General features: G+C 34.7%; 1 pseudogene; it reads left to right on the forward strand.

The window, feature by feature from the left end:
- The window catches only part of LOC106459875, a 61,556-nt pseudogene that overhangs the window by 36,647 nt on the left and 6,796 nt on the right, over positions 1–18,113 (forward strand).

Raw genomic sequence — 18,113 nt, forward strand, 5'->3', positions numbered from 1 at the left:
CGTGGTACTAATTGCTCATTATGGGTCAACTGTATGTGCCATTCTCTAATAACAAGTCTATGAATTATTTTGCCAGTACTACTCTGACGAATTCGATAACGAGGAACCCACTTTGAGACTAATAATGGTTGGAGACGGCTTGAATGGGTAATGAAGAAAAACTTTAATATAAGTTTAACATAACAGCAGATGTACAACGTTTCGACAAGGTTTTCTCATCATCAGGCACTGTTATGTGTGTTATGCTGTTATGTTAAACTTATATTAAAGTTTTTCTTCATTACCCATTCAAGCCGTCTCCAACCATTATTACTCTAAGCCAAAAGCTCTTACTTAGAGTATCCACGTCATGTCTGGATCATATTCAAGTTTGAAAACGAGGGACGTTATCACTATATTTAATCACATATGTTCTGTTGCTTGTTCGCTGGGTTTTTCACTTATACATGTTCCATATTTTAGAAAAAAGAGTATTTGTTTGTCGTTAAGCGCAAATCTACACAATGGGCTATCTGTGCTCTGCCCACCACGGGTATCAAAATCCGGTTTCTGGGAGGCAGAAAACAAGTAAGGAGAAAGATGTAACAACAGTGTTGAATTCAGGGGGTGTATAGTGGGGGAAGTTATCCCAAGTGCAAAAGTCCCCCCTGTCGAATTTTAATTCTGATTAATTCTCACCAGCTTCACATGCCTTCCCCCCCCCTGGTGAAAAGGTCTGGATTCAACACCGTCTAAAAAAAGAACATTGTAAACATCGTCATTTATTAATGTTAAACATCTGCGCATGCGCAAGACATTTGTCGGAGTGCTGTTTCACGTGGCGTTTGCTATATATATATTGGATGTCTGTTTCACCAGCTTTTTATGTGCTTCTGTTAATTTCACTACTTCTATATATTTTAAAGCAAGTCATTTCAAACATTTCCTGACACTAAATGTATCTGTCACCACGCTTAGTTTTTTTATCATATTAAGAGTTTTTATAATATTTATTAAGTATATGCTTAGTTTTTTTTAATGATATTAAGTTTTGTTATCCCTTCAGTGTTACCCAAAGAAACCACGATCTTCAAAGATCGCGTGACTTTAAGCAATTTACACACGAACAATATGAAACGTTAAATGAAATAGATTATTCTCCTACAAAATTCCCTGTAAAACGATCTTGTAACAGTAAACTGCACGTGACAGGAACAGTGGACTCGCGGCGGAAGTTGCCTGTTTTTCACGTCTGCCATTGAGACGTCAAACACATCTCGCGGGCACGTTCTACGTGCTATGAAACCGATTCCGATTGATTTATGTCCCACCCAAGAAAGAAAAATTGATAACTGCTTGAAGAGCTGACCGTCACTTTAATGTAATGGTTAACGTGACGAAAGTAAAAAAAGGTCTAATATTTAATACTTAAATAACAATATGTAATAGTGTTGGGTACGGAAATGTTTCGTAGCACTTGTGAGACATTGGTGACTCTGTGATCTATATACATACATATAATTAATATTAAGCAGGTCATACATTTATCAGGCCTGAATTTAACATGCTAACTAATGACAATAAAAAAATGGTAATTATTCTATTAACACAGAAACGTTTCTTTTGTATATTTTCCTTTTCGTAGTTTCTAACAAATACACTGCATCTAGTTTACTTCTCACGCCTTTCTAAATCAAATTTTGAAAGGTGAGAAAAAGAACATGTAGAGACAGTGGATAAATTACTAACTAAATTAATCATAATTGCAGAAATAATCTGTAATTAATTTAGGCTTAGATTTATAGTCCTTTACTCTCCGCTAATAACATAAAATACTTTAGGTGTTATATATGTGATATACCGTTACAATTAATTGTACATTAATATTCAGTGGACTAACTGGTTATTTATTTATCTGTTAACAAATAAATAACTTGTTATCATTGGTAGGCTGTCTAACATATCCACAAAAATAAACCTCCCTATTTTATAGCAACTGTTATATTCAGGATTTTTCAAATAGAGCTTTAAAATTACCCTTTGATTTCTACTACACAACCATGACAAACCATAACAATCTGATGGTGTCAGGGCCTGGCATAGCCTGGTAGTTAAGGTGCTCGACTCGTAATCTGAGAGTCGCAGGCTCGAATCCCCATCACCGAACATGCTCGCTCTTGCAGCCGTGGGGGCGCTATAATGTGTCGGTCAATCCCACTATTCGTTGGTAAAAGAGTAGCCCAAGAGTTGGCGGTGGGTGTTGATGACTAGCTGCCTTCCCTCTAGTCTTACACTGCTAAATTAGGGACGGCTAGCGCAGATAGCCCTCGTGTAACTTTGTGCGAAATTCACAAAACAAACAAACAAAATCAAGTAGTTATAACTAACAAATAATAAAACACGTCAGTGATACACGGATATAAATATTATCAAGTGGTTTGTTTTATTTTTAAGCTTAAAATCTTGCCCACCATAGGTATCGAACCCTGGTTTTACTGTTATAAGCGCGCAAGTTTACCGTTGAGCTAAGACGGGTTCAAATTCCCTTCACACCAAACATGCTCGCTCTTTCAATCTTGGGTGCGCTATAATGTGACGGTCAATCCCCCTATTCGTTGGTAAAAGAGTAGCCCAAGAGTTGGTGGTGGTTCGTGTTGACTAGCTTCCTTACGTCTAGTCTATCACTGCTAAATTAGGGACGGCTAGCGCAGATAGCCCCGTGAAGTTTTGCGCGAAATTCAAACCAAATCAAACAAACCTGATTGTATCTCTTTGTTTGATTTTGAAGATAAACAATTAAACCGAATTTTATTTCTCAATCAGTTGGGTAGTTTATCGTTAGTTGGTATATATATCATTAGTTCTAAATGTTTGAGGAAAGGTTCTTTATTGAAATATCATAACGCGTACATTCTATGTTTTAACGTTGATTATACGATATATATTCATTGCAGGGAGACTTTGTACAACCTGTAAGAGAGGGATGCCATTTCAGATTTCAATGTGGAGGGGGAAACTGTTAGATCTTGGGTTTTTAACTGTTAAAATGTAAAAATCAGTCTGTTTATAGATGTTCTCCATGATGTACTTAAAAATTAGTCTGTTTATAGATGTTGTCCACCACTATAAGTTGCATGATGTACTTAAAACTTAGTATATTTATAGATGTTGTTCACCATCATAAGTTGCATGATGTACTGAAAAATCAGTCTGTTTTGCTCTAATTCTTTCCTATGTTATTTAATAACATTCACATAGCGTAAACTACTCATTTCATAAATGTATGCATTGTTCCCAAAATAAACAAATACTACAGAGCAAAGGGGGCAATTGCCCCACCCTGCCCTACCTAGATGGCGCCCCCTGATTTCCCGGTTAAGAGACAGAAAGAACTAGAAAGCTCTACTCATTCTGACCACTTGAATTTAAAACTCAGCACAAAATACAAACTGTTGTCAAATGAAGATTAGGGAAATAAATAGGAAAACTATAATACTAAGTCAAACTTATTTTTTCCTGCATGAAAAGCAAACCTCCAATTAACAAAATAAACGAAAAGTGCCTCATGGCACTTGTATGAATAGAAGCAAATATTGTGTGAAGTTATGCATCTAGAAAACGTCAATGAAATGGAAAAAAGTTTTAATGCACATTTATTTTGAAATCTGTTCATAGTTTAAGGTCATATACGGACGTTTAAATCATGGTCAGTTATATCCTATCAGTTAGCGTAAGATAAGTTCAGCTTACGGTACACTGAGTTTTACTCCTTAGTTCAGCGTCAGTTTATCCGTAGCCCGTCCACACGGAAGTCAAGGTTTATCACAATAATCCTTATTGGAGGTTAACTCTAATTACCGCGCAGATAATACATATTTGTTCTACTCGACTACCGAGGTTACTCGCACTTTATAAGAGCGATATTTCAGGTCCAGTGCTGCTCTTAGAATTACTTCCTTCATCGTCAGTCTTGTCCAGTCTGATAGCCATGATTACGCACTATCGCCTGGCGACGCAGTTTCCACAGTAACAAGTTTTTCCAAAGATTGACGAAACCAGCCTCAGATTACATATCTTGGCAAACTTTTCACAGCCCCTTTCACTGTGTGTGTGAACGTCGACTTCTAAGACAACATCTAAGTAGACCAAAAACACAAAAGTCCATGACTGTGCATCAGAGTACCTGGAAGATGTATGGTGGCATAAATTTGCTGTAATTCCAATTCGTTTACAATCTTTCTCACCAAAACGACCACTGATGTCGTGATGTGGCTGTTTGTGCTCCTGTCAATGGTACCATGAAATATTTTTAGCAATGTTGCAATGTTCTTTCGGGTTTGAGAATATTCTTACATAACCACGGCCTTAACTTTGCAGGTGAAGCCATTGCTCCTGATTGGCTTGATATGTGGTTTCGAAACCCATTGCTGCCCTAAATGCTCTGTCGTACGAGTTTTTTCCGCTGCTATGGAGAATACTGTTAGCTTCCTTTGTCAAAATGCCATGACATTTGGCTTTACAATGCTTAGCAATATTGCTAAGGTGTGATATTAATATCTGTGTTCGGAAAACTTATTATTTCTTCCCAGCCATTAATCGCCATGAAACAGATGTATATGTATATATATAAGTATGTCGCTCTGGACACCACGACTTGTATCTGTGGTGGCACACCATCTGGGCACCACGATTTTAATCTGTGGTGACACTCCATCTGGGCACCACGAGCTGCACCTGTGGTGACACACCATCTGGGCAACACGACTTTAATTTATGGTAACACCCCATCTGGGCACCACGAACTGCACCTGTGGTGACACACCATATGGGCACCACGACTTTAATCTATAGTAACACCCCATCTGAGAACCACGACTTTAATCTATGGTAACACCCCATCTGGGGACCACGACGTGCATCTGTGGTGACACTCCATCTGGGCAACACGACTTTAATCTATGGTAACACCCCATCTAGGCACCACGACTTTAATCCATGGTAACACCCCATCTGGGCACCACGTCTTGCATCTGTGGTGACACTCCATCTGGGAACTACGATTTGCACCTGTGGTGACACCCCATCTGGGCACCACAACTTTAATTTGTGGTAACACTCCATCTGGGCACCACAACTTGTATCTGTGGTGGCACACAATCTGGGTATTACGACTTGTATCTGTAGCAACACTCCATCTGGGCACCACGACTTGCATCTGGGGCGACACTCCACTAAAATCAGCACATAGATGTCATTCCAATAAGGAGCGATTTACCTTCTGTGGAAAAGTTTTTACACAAGATAAGAATATATGTGGTGTAAAGATCTGACTGTTAATTGACTTACATTTTTTTAGCATAGTTCCTTCAGAGTAAAGCTAAGTGCTTTTGTTAATTTTTCGTGGATTTCATTTTTTCTGGTTTATCTCTGCCACATATGTGATTTCTAGTGTATTAAAAATAAGAAACCAAACAAGAATTAGGAAGAAAAGTTATATAAACTACAGAATATCGTCAAGTACATATAAATAGACATGAAACACACCATTTGGACCAGCTATTGTTTTCAATAAGGCCTTGACAATGAAATTATGAAACTGATGTTCGTCCTTTCTTATACGTCACTTGTTTGAATATCAACGACAAAAACTGTAGGCAACCTTGACTAATCCTTTCACTTTTGATACATTGTAAAATGTTAATTGCATTCTGTCACTTTGAGACAGGCAGAATATGGCAACTGTGTGTTTTAGACAAACACGGGAGTCCAGAGTTAGCTGCCCTCTCTGTTACTGTACCTCTTGTGATGAACTTGGAATGAAAAGTATGGACTCCTCCATGAAGATGACGACCGTGTTACCCTCTTATCATAAATATCTGTATGTACTTTAATATGGATAGAAAAGTAAGTGGTCGGAAAACGTATGTACACTCTAGATGGAATGCGATTAAACTGTTATTCCAGTGTAACATATTTCAAATTACATTATAAAAAAATTGGAACTTTTTTATATCTATATATACGGTGTTTACAGGGGTGTCCAGAGATTATGTAAACTCGTTTATTGATCTGGGTAATAAAGTTTTGTTAACATATTTTCTGGACTCCTAGTCTGTTAGGTTGGGAGTGGCAGAGTAGCTAGCATGGCAGACAGTGAATCCAAGGATCCATGGTCTGCGTCCGATTGTCGTAAAAACACTGTATGCACTTAGGGATCAAGGATGCGTTATGAGAGTAGAGGTCAAGCCTGACTATTCAAGTAGAGTAAATCTAGAGTTGGCAGTGGGCGTTATTGACTATCTGTCTTCCCTCTAGTCTATCAGCTCAAACAAGCCTGACTATTCAAGTAGAGTAAATCTAGAGTTGGCAGTGGGCGTTATTGACTATCTGTCTTCCCTCTAGTCTATCAGCTCAAACAAGCCTGACTATTTAAGAGAGTAAATCTAGAGTTGGCAGTGGGTGTTATTGACTATCTGTCTTCCCTCCACTGCCAACTCTAGATTTACTCTACTTGAATAGTCAGGCTTGTTTGAGCTGATAGACTACGTTATTGACTATCTGTCTTCCCTCTTGTCCCTTCTTGACGCTTGAAAATATTTGTTATTTTCTTAAATTCCTGATCCAGAGCATCTGGTTAACTAAAAGAGGGTAAATAATACAGGTTAGAGACTAGTTGTTTAATATATAGTTTGTACTGGTGATGTTAGTATATTGATAGTAATGAATATAATGTTGTTGCATCCTCATGTGAAAATCATGTTTATGTTGTGTTTTCCGGTAGTTTGTACTGGTGATATTAGTACATTGATAGTAATGAATATAATATTGTTTAATCCTCATTTGAAAACCATGTTTATGTTGTGTTTTCTGGTAAACTGTAAGACATCTTGGTCAATTCCTATTGATTCCTATTATGCAACTAATTGATTATATGTGATTTATTATGTGGACCCCACCGGCATTGAGCGGTTTAGAAACAAGTCAGGAATTTGAGGGTTAAATTGCTGTCATCAAGCCAGATTTAATATCCTGCATTTGCTACGTTTCCAAGCGTCTAGGCACATCACATGGTCACTATTCTAAATTAAGTAAAAGTTTCACACATTTCCCTGTCTCATCAGATGATGTCTTCACACATTTTCCTCTGTGATCAGGAGGTGTTTACATATTTTCCCTATCTCATCAGATGTTTTTAGATATTTCTCTATCTCATCACGAGAAGTTTTCACACATTTCCCTGTCTCGTCAGAAGAAGTTTGCACACATTTCCCTATCTTATCAGGAGGTATTTTCACACATTTCCCTGTCTCGAGATGTTAGGCCTTCTGTTTTTAAACTATATACCGTGACGATTTTGTTCAAGAACTTCAAACGTTCAAGCTACAACAAGGTAAAAAAATCTTCCTGTCTATATTAAAATGTTAATCTAAACACGGATGTTCAAAAAGGATTTTCAAAATGTAATAGCAAAATTAAAAAAATGGAAAATACTTTAAGAAGACGCAAGACGGACGATTCTCGATACATCATAATTTAGTAACGTGTGGTTATTATTGTTTTAAACATTGTTATGTACGAATTACGAAAGCCTTCACGTACAGGATATAAGTGAGTTTCCTTTACTTCATGCTCTGATTTTCACATTACAGATTTGCAGTGAATAATAATAATAAAACATTTCGTTAAAAGATGGTAACTTATTTCGTAATGATTTGTAAATATTAGATGTAATGACATAATATTTAAACTAGACTTACGTGTAGCACTAGCATACTTTAAACTATCATAAAAATGACCTAAGACAAAGTCCAGAATGTTTGTACTAAAATATAAAAGGAAATGACAAGCTATCATAACTATATTATAATGACACCGGTACTATTTATTTATAAACAAACAAACGTGTTGAGTGACAGAAAGTAAAAAAAACTAAGGTATTTGATTTTTTTAAGTTAAAAAATATTTCCATTACATATATCTGCCCCTGTTTCTGCTCTACGCTGTTTACTGGTCTGTCTATCTGTCTGTGTCTTCAATATAACTATCTCTTTGTCTTTAACTATCTACTATCTAATTGTTTTCTCTATCTGTCTTCCTTGTCCATCTTTCTCTATGTATTTGTTGTTTGTCTATCTATTTGTCTGTATAGCTATACGTTCTATCTATCTATATATATATATCTGTCTATTTGTTTTTCTCTACTTGTCTCTCACTCTCGGTGTCTTCTATTTATCTATCACTTTGTCTGTCTTTTTACCCGTCTGTCGTCTGTATATCAATTTGTTTCTATATATATATATAGAGAGAGAGAGAGATGTATTATGTGTTTGTGCATGGGTATATTTCTGTCTGTATTCTCTATCTGTCTGTCTTCTATACATATACCTGTCTGTTTACCTTGTACGTTTACGTATCTTCTGCCTATCTAGCTATTGATTGACTGATCGATCATATTCCGTCCAGTAACGCATCTTTTAAATAGTACTGTTGTGTTAACTCATTAAGAACAAGATATAAGAGCTTCAAGATTTTTTTTTATATATCTTTATACAAATTAGTCATCACAGGAAGTAATTAGTTTCTACATACGAAAGACACCGTATGCTCATCACGGTAATGTCATGTACAAATCTGCTTCTAACTAGTCTTTGTAATGAGGCCTGTTTACCGAATGTTATTAACAACAGACCTTCATTACGCAGACATGGAAAGCAAATAAAATGGCATGCTTTCATTTGCTCCACGGGCTTCTGACTGACTCATAATTCAAACACGTACGATAAGCTGTCAATAGTGCATGTATGTGCTGAAACGTGAGCTGTAATTAAAAGTAAGGCTATTCACGTGCGCTCGTGGAGGCGAGACACGCCTTTGTAATGATGAAGAAAAAAGATGGATAATGAAGTAAATAAATTCATTAATTCGATTTTTTTTATTCTTTCTTTCTTATCTAATTTCATTCTGTTACTTCTATTAGGTACGTCACACAATGTATTCACTTCTGTTGTATGGCCAGGTGGTTAGGGCGCTCGACTCGCAATCCGAGGGTCTGGGTTCGAATCCTCGTCACACCAAACATGCTCGCCCCTTTTAGCCGTGGGGGCGTTATAATGTGACGGTCAATCCCACTATTCGTTGGTAAAAGAGTAGCCCAAGAGTTGGCGGTGGGTGGGGATGACTAGCTGCCTTCCCTCTAGTCTTACACTGCTAAATTAGGGACGGCTAGCGTCGATAGCTCTCGTGTAGCTTTGCGCGAAATTCAAAACAAACAAACTTCTGTTGTAACCGAAACCAGGGGGATAAAGAACTTATTCATTCTGCTACAGTTCGAAAAAAAGAATCATATATTCAAAAAGAAACACAAAACAATTTTATTTTCATGAACATACTAGTATCTACTATAAGTTTGTATTAGCTTTCATTCCACGATACACATATATAACAGTTATTTTGCATTCAAACATTTTTATGTGTTCAAAGGTTATGTTTGCCGACGTATGTTGTGGATATTTTAGCACCCTGACCCCTTGTTTTTTTATATTCTAAATAAAAAATATTATTCGAACTTTGGATTATTTCTTGAACTAGTTTCTACACTTAATTTTTTATATGGATGGTTGGGTCGGTAGACAGATATAGAAAATGTACCGAATAAATTTCGCAATCCTTTCACGGACTGAAACCTAGTTAAATGTCTCGCTCAGTTTTACTTGTTTATCCAGTTTCTATAAAACTGGCGCCATTGATTTTAACAGTCTTAAATCAATAAAACTGTTTTGTACTTACTAACAAGCTCTAGTGGTTTGTGGTAAGTAATTTCACGGCGCCATCTATTGAATATAATAGAAAGCATTATAGAATATTTTTAATGTGTTTGTGTTACAGGCGTATAACTCAAGGAATGTCGATGTTGCTATAGCAATTACTTGAGAGATGTTTCGAAACAGAAACTAATGTCGACGGCAGCAAACAGCACATTGTTCTCTATTTTCGTCAAGAATATTTTATTTTATTTATTTCACAATGACAATTTTAAATACCTTCAAGCCAAACGTTTTACTATTAAACTTTTTTAATTATAAACTAATTACATTATACACGGTTCATGCTACATTACAAATAATGAAAATAAGTATTAACTATTAGAGACACTAGATGGCGACAAACTGGTACATTTGTTTTAAAGGTTTGCTGTTTAGTTTGTTCCTTTCTTCAGCAAAAACTATACCAGTCAAGGTGATACATCTAAGTTTAACATCTAGTTTGACACTTTAAAAGCAGAAGTTTAAAAGAGATTATTGTTCATGCACAAGTGAATTAGACCCCTACCAGAGAATGGTTATCATCCATGTAATATAGTTCGTTGTCAAACTTGCAAATTCATAAAAACTACGGACTCATTTTCTAACAAGCACAACCAAAGAAACTTTAAAATATTAAAAAAAAACACTTGTGTAACATAGAATACTATTTACCTCATACAGTATAAAAATGCAACCACCAGTATGTAGTACATACACAAACGACTCTTAAAGAACAACCATAAGTCTTTTATTAACACTGAAAAAGATCTCCTTGTTGCTCAACACTTCAAATAACCCGATCATTCTGTTGACATTGTTACTTTCATAAGCATTGAAAATGACTTTAAAACTAAAGCTGATAGAGAAATAAAAGAAGCTTATTGGACTGCTAATCTAAATACTCTTCAACCTTTCGGATTTAATCTAGATCCTGGAATCAGTGATCTCCGATCATTGGTTTGTTCTTTGTCAGAAAAATAATTTATATATATATATATTTTTTTTTTTTTCATGCAGTGCGAACTCTCAATATTTACTCATAATCTTTCTAATACTTACTATTTATTCGTGATTATTTTCAGTTAATCTTTGTGTCACCTTTATTTTACTTTAATAACGCTTATGTATAGTTCTTCTTGGCCCTTTCCAAAGTAAAACATTCCTAACACCTTTTTACATGACGCTTTCCTTTTCGGCCGTGTTGCTTCAAAATTGAAACACACAGCAGTTCAGGCCCGGCAAGGCCAGGTGGTTGGGGGCGCTCGAATCATAATCTGCGGGTCGCGGGATCGAATCCGCGTCACACCAAACATGCTCGCCTTTTCAGCCGTGGGGGCCAGAATAGACAAAGAAACGTTCACACGTTGAAAACGATGATCATCGGAGAGTTCTTGAGGCACCCAAACACCTTCTTTAAGGAATTTTCCCATATTCCTTAGATGTTTATATATTGTTTCATGGCCATTTTCACGAGTGTGTTGCCTTGCGTTAAACTCAACAAACGTCTTCAGAGCATCAATATCAATTCCAACATGTCGGGCCCTGCCATCACAGTTTTTAAGGCTAGAGTCGCCTGAACGAAATTTGCTAAACCAGCGTTGACACTTACGAACATTCAAAGCATTTCCACAAACTTCTTTGATATTCTTTGTGGTTACAGAGACGTTATTTCCCTTCTTGTAATCAAAAAGCATTATATGCCGAATGTGTGTCTTATCGTGTGCCATCAGTATAAGGCATTAAAGTATACTAAACTTTACACATTATATAGGCTACACTAACGTGACGTTTAGGCGGTTCATTTAACTATTATACGTGATGTACGTTGTTTTTTGTTGTTGTTTTTTTTGGGGGGGGAGGGGTAATGAAAGTGTTCCAAAACGCAACATTAATTTCTTGGCAACCTAATATTATGAATTTCCTTGATCTTAACGCTATGCGTCTTCTAGCTAACATCTAAATTAAAACATTGAAAATATGGCTTACAACACTATACAGAAGGAAAATTGGTAACATAAACTGCTTTTTCACATATTTGAAGACACGTGTTTGAAATTACAATATGATCCAGTATTAGAAGGTGGATCATTTTGGAAAGCTACACAAGTTCTACCTGCGCTAGCCATTCTTAATTTGGAACTGATAGATTAGAGGGAAGCCAGCTAGTCAAGAACAATCGCCGCCAACTCTTGGAATACTCTAATCGAATAGTGGTATTGTATCGACACTCTTTTAATTCACCCACAGCCCAGAGTGCTGACACGACTTTGTGGCAAAGGGCCGCAAACCATGAACCCTCAAATTCATAGTCTTAGGTTAGACCCAACTCTCAATGTTTGTGACTGACGTAAATGTTTTGGGCGTTTTATTATTACAGAAAGTCACTACTTTTTATGAATGGCCTGACCCCTTTAGGCATTTGGAGCATTATCTCATCTAGAGTAAAGTTTAGCTTAAGCCCCCTATATTCTCAATTGGCAACTACTCGTCACCAAACATATAATGGGGATATAAGCGTTCAAATATGAATGAACATTTTCCATTTTTATAGAAATCTAATTATTACCTTGTTTACAATAGAAAAAAAAAAGTGTATACGTGATTGACTAAAATAACAAAAAGAAAACATATTATCTATTTACATGTAAAAGTAGTAGATATTTCCTCAGTTCACTATGTATGTATGTATGTACGTATGTGTCTGGTTTCTGGATCAAGTTCCTTCGAAGTATAGAAGAGGATCCTGGAACGAAAGATTCCAGTTAAAAGAATGAAAATAAACGAAAGAGGGGAAATATTGAGAATTTGCATTATAATCCTAGATAGTAGTTTCAAACTAGGTTAAATCATGCATGATTGGAGTAAAAAATTGAAAGCGAAATTTCTTAATGGGGGATTCTTTTTTTTCTCCGCCAATTCTTTGGAGACAAAATGTATTCTCGATCTTTCGGAAATAAATGATAAATACATTAAAGAAACAAGAGTTTTGTGAACCCCTCCAGTATAGTTACATAAAAAGTTGAAACATCTTATACAAGAAAAGTTTCATAATATTACCATATGTTCAGTATAAATAGAATCACAAAGATTTAAATGTATTTGTTTGTTGAATTTCGCGGGCTATCTGCGCTTACTGTTCCTAAGTTTGAAGTGGTAGACTAGAGGGCGCTAGTCAACATCACCAACTACAAACTTTTGGATTAATCTTTAAAAACGAACAGTAGGATTAACCGGATTCGAACCCGTGACCCTCATATTGCATCTAATTGTAAAACCGATGATTAATATACCCGGTTTTATTGCATTTCTATTTCTTAACATAGTCGTTCAGTTAATTTGTTTCAAGATTATTTAAGAAGTTTCATCGCGTAAAACCACACCAAACCCCATTGTTATTTAGAAGCTTTATAACGTAATAAGGCCCCCAGCGGTAAGTCTATGAGCTAATAACATTAAAAATCGGGTTTCTTTCCATGGTGGGCATAGCACAAATAACCAAATTTTTTAGTTTGTGCTTAACTACAAACAAACAAATGTAATAATATGTTACGGTTTTTTGTCGTTTTCAACAACCTGAAAATGTGTGTGAAAACCACAAAAGCCCTATAAATATTTATAAATTTAATGACGTAAATCACTTTAAGGGTTGTTGTATTTTCAACCCATATTTCTCTATTTTATTTAAACTGTATTTATAAATTTAATGAGGTAAATAACTTTAAGGGTTGTTGTATTTTCAACCCATATTTCTCTATTTTATTTAAACTGTATTTATAAATTTGCTAGGAGAAATGAAAGTTCATAATTATAATAAACAAGACAAATGTTCTAGTTTCATAGACATTTTATAATACTTTTGCTCGTGGCGCCATCTGCTAGAAACATAAATAGTTAATCTAAATTTGAAAGTTTTATGAAATGCATTTGCCCACATTACAGGAATGGACAAATTTTCAGTTTTATATATGTATTTTCTGAATACACTTTTGCCGCTGGCATCGAGAAAAAAATGCATTTCTCAAAATTCCAAATCAGTAAAAGTTTAAACATATTAGAATAAAAGCGAAAATCTATTAAATCAGCAAATACCAAATGCTATAGAAACAGTTAACTGGAAATTTTTTCCATATTCCTCTTCATTTCTTAAGTTGTTTATATGCCGCTTTTCTTTTTTTCGTTTTGGTTTTATTTCACTGTTTCTCCTTTACTTCTCTTTTCTGTATATTAATATGTTTCAAGTTTATTTTCCACTATGTCTTTATTACCATCTCATTTATAAATATCAATTTTTTTCTGTATTTTCTTTCAAGCAGCAATGGACAAATTAATGGAAATATGGGGAAAAAAACTCTTCAGTTAACTTGTTTTTATAGCAATTTTAGGTCTGTTGGTTTTCCAATATTTAGCCAACGTTAGGTGTTTAGACCACGTGCTTTATATATATTCTTTTACGTTAACAGCCTATGTCTACAAGAGTCCAAATTGTTCAAACTTCCTTCAGCTGTGATCTGAAAGTACATTCACTTAATGTTTACGATAATAAGATCTTCAAACTAACGACAGGGCAACAAGGAATAACGTTAAATTGTATTTATAAACGTCATTAAATGTCTTGTTACGTTTCGTTCTTACAGGTACAAATCACTACACTTTGTGTGTCTATCTCCTTGAGTGCCTACGTGGCACTTTTCTGTCTATTCTCACCCAAAATATACATCATCATCTTCCATCCTGACAAAAATGTCCGAAAGCTCACCATGAATAATGCCACCTATAAAAAAGCTCCCACAAGCAGCACGTGCGGAACAACAACCAATCATGGTAAGATTGTGTTTACTTATATCCATATGTATATATATATATATATATATATATATACTCTTAATTTTATTAAATCTTTTTATTCCCAAACTAGAATATTTTAAAGATGGTTACTAAAATCTCTCTCTTTTTTAAAGCTGTACTATATGTTTTTATTTTTTAACTTGCGATCAATCAGTCTTGGAACCAATTTACTTTTATTCACTTGCTCCGGATTTACAACGATAAAATCAGGGGTTCGATTCCCCTCGATGTACACAGCAGATAGCCAGATGTGACTTTGCTATAAGAAAAACACACAAACAAACACTCACATGCCTAGATTAGAAACTTTAAACCATTAATGAATTGTCAGATGTTTATAACACTAGATGGCAGCACATATAGTGCAAAATGACGTATATTAGTTAAGTAACGAGAGTCACTGTGAAAATAACTGGAATTTCCCCATAAAAAGGAAAATCATAGCCCAGTTACTTTAGTGAAACATGACGATAAAGTCAGGAAAAAATAACATTTTCAATTATTTATTTTAGTTCGGAAGATCAAAGTCATGGTTTCCAACTGGAATTCTTTGGATGTGAATAATAAGTACATTTTAATTAACCTTTTCGTTATCAAGATAATTCCTCGTTATCAGCGTATGTTTTCCATCAACACGATCACTCTGCGATTCGTAAATAACTGGAATGGTTATACAAGTTTGGTTTGTAATGTAACTCTTGCATTCTAGAGTTCATCACATACCCATTATATATTTGGTGATCAAAAATGCAAAAAAAAAAAAAAGTTGTTTGTCTATACAACTTTAGAAACTTAAAATGAATATTTAAGTAATATCTCCCATAGAAGGCATATAATAAGTTGATTATATGGACAGAATTTTCAGGTATCAACAAAAAAAGTGTTACATCAAAAAGTTCAACAAATTCGTGACATTCAATTAAAAACACAAACATATCGTATCCTGATCTGATTAACAGTCGAAACTAATATTTTCTCAACAATGCTGAATATGATTATAGTTCTGTTACAAAAAAGTATTATTTTTTTAAAAACTAGTGTTTGAGAATAGTAACTAGCAAATTGCTGCTCTACTGGTAATCAATGGGATCGAACAATCCACTGCCAATCTGACAGTTCATTGATTTTCTTACTCGCACTTTGCAGGCTAGCCAGCCAGCCACCCGCACCAGCTGAATGTAGCAGTTAAAGTAGCTGACCTAAAGGAAAGCCTACCGGAGCGTTATGAACACCCGGTCTCTACTGGTTCCACATAGTCATTCTTTATTAGAGCCCAAATATGTCAGAGTTTATCTTACGTCTGGGATTTTCTGAACCTTACTTTTTTTAATCCCTTTAAATCTTACTCACTCAAGCTGTCTACATCACAAATTTTATTTTAACTTATTTATTTTGTTCTGCTTTCAAATCATATTTTTTTTTGTTTCTATCGCTTTGCTCAACTATACTTACTAATCGCCCCACCCCCCAGTGGCACAGCGGTATGTCTGCGGACGTACATCACTAGCAACCGGGTTTCGATACCCGTGATGTAACTTTGTGCTTAACTTCAAACAAACAAGCTTACTAACCGAATTTCTAAAACTTTTCATATTATTTCCCTGAGCTACATGTAAGCATGTGAATCACTATAAATACATTATATAATGTACAAAATTAAAAAAAAAACACCATCGTTTTACTTTGTCATCCCTGTTTAATTTTTTTGTAAAATTTTCATAATATTAGTTTAAGTTGCAAGTCACTAGTTTCTTTGTTTTAAGTGACATAAAGGAACATTCACATCATATCTATTAAACAATAATACTTTAAAGTTTTGTTGTTGTTGTTGTTTTGTAATTTGGTGAAATAATTTTCCATTAAAAATTATAACGAAATTTATTCTTAAATTATAATTTTTCACTAAAAATCAAATCATGCCAATGGATGTTATGCCTATTGAAAAGTTTACCATTTGTAAACTTCTTATTCTGTATTCTAAGATAAGTTTCATCTGACTGTTTCTCCCTTACTTCTCTTTTCTGTTTATTAATATTTTTTCGAGTTTATTTTCACCGTGATTTTATTATAATCTTGCTTATAATGTTCTTTCTTTTTTAAGTGTTTTAATTTTTTCTTGTTTTATTCCTTGCGCATTAGTCTCTATCCACGGCTCCAAGTTTACGGATCTACAACGTAAAAATCCGGAGCTCTATACTCTTTGATAGACAGAGCAGATAGCATATTGTGTAGCTTGTATTCTCCGTTTCTTTGTTATCTAGTCTGAATATGTTTTCCCACTGAGTTATCTGTTTTTAAAACGCGAAGCCTAACGAGCTTATTTGTAAAAGAATACAACTGTCACATTTTCACGACTTGACACGTGGACAATTTTCAAGTTTCAAACACAAAACCGTATTATATTATATGCTGATTACTACATATAAAATAAAACCTAATTAGTCGTCTATCAGCACCTCTTTGGTGATCTAATCTGATCTCCTAAAGACAAAAATATCAAAGTTTAATTACTAGAACTTACTTCTAAGCATTGGAAGTGAATGTTTAGTACAAATAATGAAATATCTCCAATGAGGTAGTAATCGTGAAAGAAGGGTAAATTATCCATGAGGCAACAATCCGGAACGAATGATAAACTATCAATGTTGTATTAATGATGAAGTAATGGTAATTCATCAACGAGGTGTTAATGAAGGAAGAATTGTAAATCATCGTCCCAGTATTAGGGATAGAAATCATAACAGTAAACCCTGAACGGGGTATTACTATTAATAATGAACTGTAAGTCATGAATGATGCATTGATAAAGAAAGAATGGTATTTACCATCATCGTGTTCTTAACGATAAAATACTGATAAATTAAAAACGAGGTAAACCATCGATGTGGTACTAACGATCGGTAAATCGTAATTATGGTATGAATGACGAAGAATTCTAAATTATCAACGGGGATTTAGGACGAAAAAATGGTAACTCATCATTGTGATATTAGTGACGAAAGAATGCTAAATTATCAATGGGGATTTAGGAGGAAAAAATGGTAACTCATCATTGAGTTATTAATGACGAAAGAAAACAAAATTGTCATGGGGTTTTAATGACAAAGAAAAGAAAATCCTCATTATGATGTTAATGGTGAAAGAATGGTAAAGTACCATTGTGGTACTAATGATAAAATAACGGTAAAGTACTATTGTGGTTCTAATGATAAAATAATGGTAAAGTACTATTGTGGTACTAATGATAAAATAATGGTAAAGTACTATTGTGGTACTAATGATAAAATAATGGTAAAGTACTATTGTGGTTCTAATGATAAAATAATGGTAAAGTACTATTGTGGTTCTAATGATAAAATAATGGTAAAGTACTATTGTGGTTCTAATGATAAAATAATGGTAACTTACTATTGTGGTACTAATGATAAAATAATGGTAAAGTACTATTGTGGTACTAATGATAAAATAACGGTAAAGTACTATTGT

Source organism: Limulus polyphemus, unplaced genomic scaffold (genome assembly GCF_000517525.1).
Source record: "Limulus polyphemus unplaced genomic scaffold, Limulus_polyphemus-2.1.2 Scaffold673, whole genome shotgun sequence".
Classification (NCBI taxonomy): domain Eukaryota; kingdom Metazoa; phylum Arthropoda; class Merostomata; order Xiphosura; family Limulidae; genus Limulus; species Limulus polyphemus.